General features: G+C 40.6%; 1 pseudogene; it reads right to left on the reverse strand.

The window, feature by feature from the left end:
- Positions 1–437: 437 nt before the first annotated feature.
- Positions 438–10,711, reverse strand: part of LOC105501381 — a 48,130-nt pseudogene continuing 37,856 nt past the window's right edge.

A 10,711-nucleotide genomic window follows, 5' to 3' on the forward strand; every position in this document is an offset into this window, starting at 1 on the left:
TTGGGCTCCTTGATGTGCTGGAGCCCATGGATGCATTTGGTACACTGGAAGTGCTTGAGGCCTTCCAGTTACTCAGGCCCTGCAAAGGGCTTGGGGTCTCCAAAGTGCTCAGGTCCCAGTAAGTGTTTGTGTTTGGAGTCTCTGATGCACCGAAGCCTTGTGAAGTACTAGGAATCTCAGAGACACTGGGACTCCTAGGAGTGCTCTGACCCTGAGAAGTGCTGTAGTCATGAGAATTATTCCAGCCACGAGAGCTGCTGCAAACTTGGGAGTTGTTATAACCCCTTAAAGGACTTGGGCCCCAGGAGGTGCTTGGGGTCCAAGACAGGCTTGGGACCCACATAGTGCTAGGAGTCTCAGATGTCCTCTGGCCCTGTGGATTACCATAGCCTCTGGATGTGCTAGGGCCTTACCAAATGCTTGGGCCCTTCCAGTTGTCAGGGACCCGCCAGGTGCTGGGGCCCAGCCAATAGCTCTGGATCTCTGAGGGATGAGGGCCCTGCCAGGTACTCAGGCCTTGCCAAATGCTGGGACCCATAGCGGCACTTGGACATTGCCAGGTCCTGGGGTTCTGCCAGGTGGCTGAGTCTAGTCAGGAGGTTGAAGTCCCCCAAGTCGTCAGTCTGTGCTAAGCTGTTGGATCCCTCCAGATGGTTGTGCCCATCCAGGAAGTACTCAATCTTTGTGAAGAACTCAGCCTCCACAACATGTTAGGAACCCAACCCATGCCCCTCCAGGTGTTGGGGCAAAGTGAATAGGGACTCTAAGTCTCCAGTTGTTTGACATCCCCAAGGTGCTTGAACCAAAGAAGGCCCTGAAAGTCCTGGAAATCCCTGGGCCTTGTGAAGCCATCAGGCCCTGTATATCGCTGCTGCACCTCCATTCTCTCCTACACCCTGTGAGCTTCGAAGAGGCTCACTATTCTGTCCTCAGAGCTTGTGTCCAGCGGTGTTGGGGAAGTGGGGGAAGAATGGGGGATGTGATTCATGCAGGTAAGTCAGAGCTGGGTGCATACAAACCATAGCAGCCTGGAGGACAGGAGGGAATAATGTACTACAGAACAGCCTTAGAAACTCGTCGCTTCAGCTGATATTACTTCCACTGCTGCCACCACCGCCTCTATCATTACAGTCTCTACTTTCTCTACTGCTGCCTCCTGCCTCAGCCCCTTCACCTTCTCTATCTCTGCCACCACAGCTGCGGCTGCAGCCAATGCCTCTACTGCCGCTGACAATGTGATCCCTACTGCAGGCAATAAAATGCCACCATTAGCCCATTGTGTAGCTGGTTTCTGTGCTGCAGCTTCCTGGCTAACTACCCCTACCTACAGCCCTCCAGACTTCTTTCCCAGCAGCCTCCAGTCATAGGGCTCCCCTCATATGGCTTTGCCCTGCCCCACTTCCAGCACTTCCCACCTCTGACTCCTGCAGAGGAGGTGGGCGGTCTGCAGTTGAGAATGGGAGGCTGGCAGCCAAGGGAGGAGGCTGCAGGGAAAGGAGTTGAGAAGAGGATGGCAACCAGTCCTTGCATTCTATAATTATTAGCTCTCACATCTAAGGAAGTAGTGAGAATCTACTCCATTCCTACTGAGGGCGGGCTTTTTGTGTGGTTGTGGGGTTGGGAGGCCAGGGGTGGCGGGAGGGTGTATTCTTGGAAGGAATCAACTGTCACCAGCCTTCCTTTCCTGTCTTGGCTTACATAGAGCGTTCATTCACTCACTCTGTTTTCAGAAGGCATTTATGTGTATACTAGTCAATTCGTGGTCCTGTGTAGGACCCGAATAATATTGTTATTGCAGATGTGCTGGGTGATGTGAGGAGATGGGACTGCAGAAACAAGCAGGGCGAAAGAGGTGCAGAGCCTTTAAAATGTGATAGATATATGCATGTAATATACATATATGTATATGTGTGTATATATATATATATATATATGCAGGGCACTGACTGGATCAGAAGAATTGCATTTGTGCAGCCTCTCAGAAGAGCAGACTATCTCCTGGCAGACCACATAGGAAGCAATTAGAATAAAAAGCACTGGGAACTAAAGTATGCCTTAAGGCTGTTGCCATGGGGATGGAGAGACAGAAAGGCATTTTAAAGGTGAGCGTTGAAGGACTTTGCAGACAGAATGGATGAAGTGAATTAATCTCAAATATGGGGACAAGAAGAGAGATTAATATTATAAACACCAATGGCTAGTTGTATAAAATTTAAATATTAGGCCCTACTTACCGTCTATCTTTTACATGTTGGATATGATAAAACACTCCTTTTATGTCTTCCCTGACCCACTCAGCTCTCTCCTTCCCCACTGTGCTCCACTATAATGAAGTCAGCAATCATTATACCCATGGAGACTTGTATATATTTGCTACCTACTTACATGTCCATATAAGTAGGGGAGAGGGTGATGGAGTGCAGGCTGGCTCTAAGATTTCTAGGCTCCAGTCTTCCTGGACACCTGATTTATTTTGCTTCTTTCAGAGAATACTCTGAACTTTATCCACTGCTTGCTTTTGCTTGCTGTTTGCTCTGCCTGACCTGCCTTCTCAGCCTTCTCCAACTAGCTAAATTCCATCTAGCTGCTCACAGACCTGTTTATTTCTGAAGCTTGTCTTGATCTGCCCAAATGGGTAATGAGTCCTTTTTTACTCCATTGAGGAAAGGCCTATAACTAGGACTCTGTATCTTTCTTGTGTCATTCAAGGTATTAGTTTAAGCTGTTTTCCCATCTGTAAAGTGGGGTTAATTAAAGTACTGGCCTCATGGGGTTGTGAGAATTAAATGAGATAATAACTGAAAAGCATTTATTACATGGTAAGCACAGACTTTATCTCTCAAGGTTTTTCAAATGGTATGTGAGTGTGGCATTTAATAAATGCGTGCTGAAGGAATACATGATGCAAAAGATTTTATAGGTGTTCCTTACTGAACTCTTAAGAAACAAATGAATACTTTATGCCTGTCTGGCTGAAATTTTCTTTATAATTAGAGCCTACCAAGTCCTCCTATTGGGTAAGTCTAGCAATAGACCAGTTTGGTTCAGGAAAGAAAGCACCTCTCTAGGACATAGTGCACTCTTGAGCCAGCCCTCCATTTGGAATAACCTTTGCACTCGTTCTGGATCATTGCTTACTCAAACCAGTAGTCTGGCTCCATCTGCTGTCCCACATTCTGAGTCTTCTTATAGTTTCTAGTCCACTGATAATTTTTCTAAAATGTTTTTCAGTGCAAGTATGGGCGTATTTTACATTTTCCAGGAATTTGGATCTTGCATGGAAGTCTATAGCATGTACACTCCTACCCTCATTAAGCAAAAGTGGTGGGATAACTTTTGCAGTTTATTTGCTTGTTTTTAGCATGAAATATTTTTGCTGTGAATTAATCTCAAACATGTGGACAAGAAGAGAGATTAATATTATAAACACCAATGGCTAAAATTTAAATATTAGGCTCTACTTACTGTCTATATTTTACATATTGGATGTGGTAAAACACTCCTTTTATGTCTTTCCTGACCCACTCTGCCCTCTCCTTCCCCACTGTGCTCCACTATGATGAAGTCAGCAATCATTATACCCATGGAGATTTGCATATATTTACTACCTACTTATATGTCCATACACAACATAGAATCTCTTCCTTTATTTAAAGCACACCATACTGTATACATTGTTCAGCACTTTGATTTTCCAGCTCAAGTTTATATTTTTTATGTTTTCCCATGTAGATACATGGAACTCTAGTTCATTTATTTTAATTTTTAACATTTCATCATTTTCAATTTCTCTTGTTCCTAATGACCCACACTTATGCAGTTTCCATTTTTCCAAAACAAAATAATACTCTTATTAATATTTGTGTGCATGTCCCCTGTGAATATGTGCATGCATTTCTCTAGGATCGGCATCAACAAGTAGGGTTACTGGATGTGTTGGCATGTATATGTTTAGATAGAGCACACAGCTTTCTACTTTGTTTCATTTATAAAAATCAAACCATTCCATATTGAATTTCCAGGTTAACCTTTTTCCTAATAAATAATGAAATCTCAATTTATACCTCTAATTCTTTCATTCTAATGACTGAATGATATTCCTTGCAATTGATTTCCTGTAATATCTTCAAGCATCTGCCTGTTGGCAGAGCGTACTGTATTTCCAACTTATTTAACCTTCTGAAAACAATGCTGAAATAAAAGTTCTCTTGTTAGTTTACCAGAATTTTCTCAAATGGGCAATATTTCCAGTTGAGTATGAGACCCAGGTTTATCTTCAGGATGTTTAATGAATGATTTAAAATTCTTCCTTCTTAATTCAGTCAGAATAGAGATAATTTATGACTTTTTCCTGAATCTTTAATAGAGAGCAGAGGCTTGTCTGACTACGTAATTCTGCAGTGTATAAGGCTTGTTGAACATTACCCCAAAGGCACTGGATCGGGCATCGCTGAATGTTTTCCAGCAAGGAACTGAGGAGATCAGATCTGTGGTTTAGCGAAACCTCTTTGGCTGCAATGTGGAGAAAAAGACTATGTGGGAGGGGAAAAGGGAGAATGGAAGACCCTCATCCAGGCTATAGATAGTGGTGACCTGAAATAGAGTGAAGATGGAGAGAAGGAAATGAATGTGAGAGACGTTTAGAAGACAGCATCAAGAAGCCTTGTGGAATTCTTGGATCTTGGCATTGAGGAAGAGAAACAGGTTAAGTGGGACACCCAGGTTCTGGCTTGGGTAGGAGATGAGATTCAGAATACAGGAGGAGAAGCAGATCAGTTGCCTTGTGCTTCTCTTGGGTACCTTGTCCTACTGAAGTATCACTGGATTTTAAATGGCTGCTTAACCCATACTAATGCTCAGCCTCTCACAACACATAGTCACAGAGCAAAGCAAGGTGCAGCCTGCCCTTAGAGTTGTGAGAGAGTAGACATTGCCTATGACATTTGTGTCTTGAAGAAGATTCTCTTTAAGCGCGAGTAAACCCATACTCGGTTTCCCGTGGACTCTTCTCGGAATGACAATTGTCCTTAGAACCCCAAATTAAGCCCATCATCACAGGTATGATGATGCTTCCTGAAATGCATCCTGGGGTCCTCTGGCATCTCAGGGTGCTGATATGCCCAAGTGACATCAGAGGCAATCTGAACAAAAGGCGCCAAATTATTCAACGCATTAAATAAGGCTGCACGCTCTTTTCTGCGACTTCAGTGCCTACCACTGGTGCCTTTAGAGTAGCTTTTTTGGCTCCTCTTGGACATGCCCATACATTTTCCTAATGGGAGCACCACCAGTCCTTCATTCTTTCTCTTTAGGAATGAGAATGAATCTGGAGGCAGACATGGGATACCTGCATCCTCAAAATTTAAAAAAGTACTCAATTACATTAAAGTTTCCCCAGGTGTTATCCAGTGCATCACTTATTCTTAGGCAATGAACAGTGGTTGCATTTCCTACTTCAACATATATCTGAAATCCATCTTATTAATATTCATAGTATCAAGAATAAGTAACTTCCTTCTGCCATTCTTCATGGGCATTATCTCTAGGTGGACACCGTCATTCGGATGTCCAATGTAGATATGAGGCTTCTGAGGCTGTGACTGGCACAATAACAGACCTAGTATCAAATACCTGACAGGCAGTGGAGACAGGAGTTTTGATGCACTTCCCCTGATGCTCTAGACATTGTTCATTCCCTCTGTGGGTCATTAATGATGATATTCCCACTACCACCACCCTCCCTGTCTTACAGGGTTGTCTGTGTAGATTTATGCAGCAGGTGCCTTCTTCTTCTTTACCTCACCTCTAGCCTCTCCTCATCCAAGGGCCTCTTGGTCATAAGATGATCCTCCTGAGGAGGTTTTTGTTTCCCATCACTAGCCTATATTCCTTAGGTGCTGGGTTGTGTGCCTTGCTAGCTCAATGGGGTTTGGCGCATAGAACATCCTCAAAATTAAGACATGATGGATCAAATGAATGAATGAACAAATGAAGAAATGAGGCAATGTATCTTCCTTCCTTAACATCTCTCAGCTGGAGCCATTAGTGTGTTTGGCCTTCAGTCTCAAGTTTTCCCAGTTCTTTAGCCCATACTGATCAAGCAGGGGAGACCCTTAGACTCAGCCCTCTGTGTATTTGCATGGCTGTGTGCACATAGGCTGAGGCAGGAGAGCCCCTTAGGGCACCAGAATTTGCTTGTTCACCTAGATCCTTGCTTCTGGTTCTGTGTGAAGGTTCTGACACTACTCCCTCTGAGATAGACCATCCACTCGGCACTTGTCTGTTCAAAATTTGGCATACTTTATCTTATTGAACCTTCACAACATTACTGAAGAGTGGGCATTCTCATTCTCTTATGCAGGTGGAAGCCCGACATGGGGGTTCCTTACCTAGTTAGAAGTATGGACACAAAAGAGGAATGGGGGCAGAATATCAATAAAAATGTTGACCATTTCTTGAGCAACTTGTCTGTGCCAGGCATTTTGCATATTCCATTTGTAATATAGTTACTATTATTCCTGTAATTCTAAAGATGAGGCATCTGGGACATAACAAAAACAAATACTTGTTCAACATCAGTGTTAAGTTTCGTACCTGGGTTCAAGCCCAAGTTTGTTTGCTGTCATAGCCCATGCCCTTATGACAAAGCCAAGTGTCAGGTGTGGGAGTAGACTGAAGGAGTAGGGACTGGTGTGTATGAAGGGTGGGGATGTGTGACAAGGCAATGGGGGATATCCCAGCTGACATAAACCTCCCTTCCCCCTTCAGAGGACTAAGATTCTTGAATGGTTCTGAGGCCGGAGTTCATCTATGGGTCATCTCCACCTCTTCCATAATTGTCAGAAGTGAATGCTTCGAGATTAATAAAAATCTTTATAACTGGAAGCTACAAAAGGGAATCAACTTCGTTACTACAACATTCCTCTTTTTGTCAGCAATCAAGGACTAAATAGGCCACTATCCTTCCTAGAAGGGACACTGTGGCTTGAGAAACTTTTAGCGTTGCTTAGCATCAGTTCTGACAGCGCTTAGTATGCCCTGCAATGTAATGTTAGTCTACGATCGTTGATGGCTCTCTTTAGCACACAGATGTCTGGACCTCAGGTCCACAGTAACAAATTCGTGATCAACAGTGAATTTCCCTTTTAATATCCTTTTATAGTTGACTATAATAGTGGCAGTAGAGATGCAGAGAAGTGGACAGATGGTAGAGATATTCATACGGTGGAATAGACTAGACTTGGTGACCAACTTGCTATGACAAAAAAAATGAAGAGAGTAGTCCATGATGAGTTCAAAGGGCATTTGTTTTTCCTTTGGACCATTGATAATTTGGTGGTGGTACCATTTCCTGAGACGTAAGACTGGAGGAATAGGTTTTAGAGAGGAAATGACAATGAGTTCAGTTTGGGTTTCATTTGAGGTACCCTGGGACGTCTGAGTGGAGAAGCCCATTAGGCAGGCTGCTAAATAAAGGAGTGTGGGGTTTCTCAAGACATCCAGGATACAGTTAGAGATTAAGGAATCACCAACACACAGATGACAAATGAAAGAAGGAGGATGAGCTTACCTAGAGAGAATGCGTAGACATAAGCAAGTCTAACATTTAAGGCCTGAGAAGAAAATGAGAATGCACAGTGTTTACAAAGCATTTTAAGATTAAAATAATTAAATATTAAAATATATTTAAAAGCCATAACATATTTAAAAGAGAGTCGATTTTCTTTCAGTATTCAAGTAGCAATCTCCTGGTAAGATGCTGTGCAGAAAATCATTTAGAACTTGACTTTTAGAACTCTGAAAAACAGGCGACTTCTATTTTAGTAAGGCAATATTTTAGTGTTACACTGTACTCAAGTGAGTAAAGCTCTTTAGTTTTGTTTCTAGTAGTGAAAAATTTCCTAATTCAGTCCCATGGGTATCAGATGTATGTAATATTATACATATAATTCTAAATCATGATTCCCCTTTTCAGGCACTTCCCCTACATTGTCTTAGTCTGCTTGAGCTGCCACAACAAAATATCACAGACTAGGAGGCTTAAACAACAGGAATTTATTTTCTCACAGTACTGGAGACTGAGAGAAGTGCTTCTAAGTGAATGAGGGTTGTACAGCCAAAATGTGAGACATTAAAGAAATTAAAGCTGGCATTGAAATTTTGAATGGCTTTGATTTTCTTTTTTATTTGTCGGCATTGCCAACTGTGATCAGATAGTTCATATTGCATAGCAGAAGGGGAAAAAAGAAAACAACAAAACTTCCAAATTATCACAAAACCTGTGGGGGAAGGGAAGGGAAAAACTCTTAGCCCTTTGTTCCTCTAGGGACAGTTTCAGGACCTAACTTCTGACTCCAAGCTCAGACTCCTTTCTAAATATTCTTCTTCACTCGGGTTGCCAGCTCTAGTTGTAGTGATAACAATGGCTAGCTACCACTAATTGAACATCTACTATGTGCCAGATACTTTACTCTTAAGAATCAAATTTACTGAATATTTATTGTATGCTAGGCACTGGTCCACTCATTGTGATTTTAAGGATGAGTTCTCAGTCTATTAGAAGAGACAGGGAATTTAAAAAGGTGAGTATAACAGATGCTGCCTTTGATTAGGAAAATATTGAGTGATGCATCCAAGCATGAATCGGGGGAATCAGCCTAATTTTTAGTGGTTGGAGAAGGTATATATGAGTAAGTAAGTGGTCTAGATTGAGACACAATGGTTTGGTAGGAATTAGCTAGGAGAAGAGTGAGGGAAAGTGTTGCATACAAATGGAACAGTATGTTTGAAGACCTGGAAACCAAAATGAACACAGGCACTTATAAGAGTTTTGGTGATTGTAAACTTTTCTCTCTAAGGGTCAAGTTTTATTTCCTGTGTGACCTGAGTATCTGGAGGCACACATAATTTTAGTCCATAATATTATATACATTGTATGGCTGCACATAATTTATTCCACCATAACCCTACTGCTGAATATGTATTTACTTGCTTTTAGAAGCAATACTATAGCCTTCATCCTGTACACATTTGTACACTTGTCCATTTATTTAGTTACAATGTATTTCCAGTCATGGAATTTCTGATTCACATGGCTATGCACATTTAGACTGTGATGCAAGTATCCAGCTTGATTCTTTTGAATGGTTGTGTCATTTCATGGTATCACCAGCAGTGAACTGATAGTGACTATATGATCACATCTATACTTGCCTTAAGCGTTGTCAAGCATGTTACAAATTGGTAATCAGATAAATGAAATACCATATCTCCCTAATGTTGCTTTTAACAGTTTTTTATGTATAATTGGCATACAATAAACCACACATCTTTACATATATAAGCTTTGACATCAAAACTTATGAAACTGTACACCTTAAATATATGTAGCTTATTATATGCCTATATGTATACACACACCTGTGAAACTGTCACCATAATCAAGATATTATCATATCCTCCATCATCAAGTTTCCTCATGCCCCTTTGTAATCTTTCTCTTTATATCACTTCCCTTCCATCACCACAGAGAAACACCAATTTGCTTTCTATCAAAATAGATTATATTGTATTTCCTGTAGTTCATACAAATAGAATCAAACTATAGGTACTCTTGTTTTGCAGTCTAGTATCTTTCACCCAGCATAATTATTGTGAGATTCATTCATGCTGCTGTGTGTATCAAACATTCTTTTTTATTCTGTTATCTCATTGTATAGATGTATCACAATTTGCTCATCCATTTACCTGTTGATGGACATTTGGGTTGCTTACAGCTTTTGACTTTTACAAATAAAGCTACTATAAATATTTGTGTGCAAGTTGTATGAACATATGCTTTCATTTATCTTAGGTAAATAAGTGTGGAATGGCTGAATAGTATAGCAGGTGTATGTTTAACTTTTAAATACATTTCCAAAATATTTTTCAAAGCTATTCTCAAATTTCACGTTCCTACCAGAAATGTATGAAAATACCAGTTCCTCCAAATCCTTGCTAACATTTATTATTTTCTATCTTATTATAGCCATCTTAGTATGTGAAGTGTTATCTCATTATAGTTTTCATTTGTATTTCCTAATGATGAATGATGTTAAGCACCTTTTCATATGCTTATCTGCCATCCAAATATCTTCTTCGGTGAAATATGTGTTCAAGTCTTTGGCCCATTTGTTAATTGGCCCATTTGTTCAATAACTTCTTTGCTTATTATTAAGGTTTTAGTGTTTTGTGGAATACAAATTCTGGATAAAAGAGCTTTATCAGATTTGCTAATATTATCTCCCAGTCTATGGTTTGTCTTTTCATTCTTTTAACAATGTCTTTTAAAAAGAAGAAGTTTTTAATTTTGATGAAATCCAATTTACCATCTTTTTTTCTTTTATGAATTATGCCTTGATGACATAAACAAGACATTTTTTCTTACATGTGTAAATGTATAGGGTATAAGTGTAAATTTGTTATGTGGATATATTACATAATGGTGAAGTCACAGCTTTTAGTGTATCCATTACCAGAATAAAATCCCTTGTACCTGTTGAGTAATGTCTTTTTCTTTTTTTTTTTTATTATACTTTAAGTTCTAGGGTACATGTGCATAACGTGCAGGTTTCTTACATATGTATACTTGTGCCATGTTGGTGTGCTGCACCCATAAACTCGTCAGCAACCATCAATTCATCATTTATATCAGGTATAACTCCCCAATGCA

Source organism: Colobus angolensis, unplaced genomic scaffold (assembly GCF_000951035.1).
Source record: "Colobus angolensis palliatus isolate OR3802 unplaced genomic scaffold, Cang.pa_1.0 Scaffold708, whole genome shotgun sequence".
Classification (NCBI taxonomy): Eukaryota; Metazoa; Chordata; class Mammalia; order Primates; family Cercopithecidae; genus Colobus; species Colobus angolensis.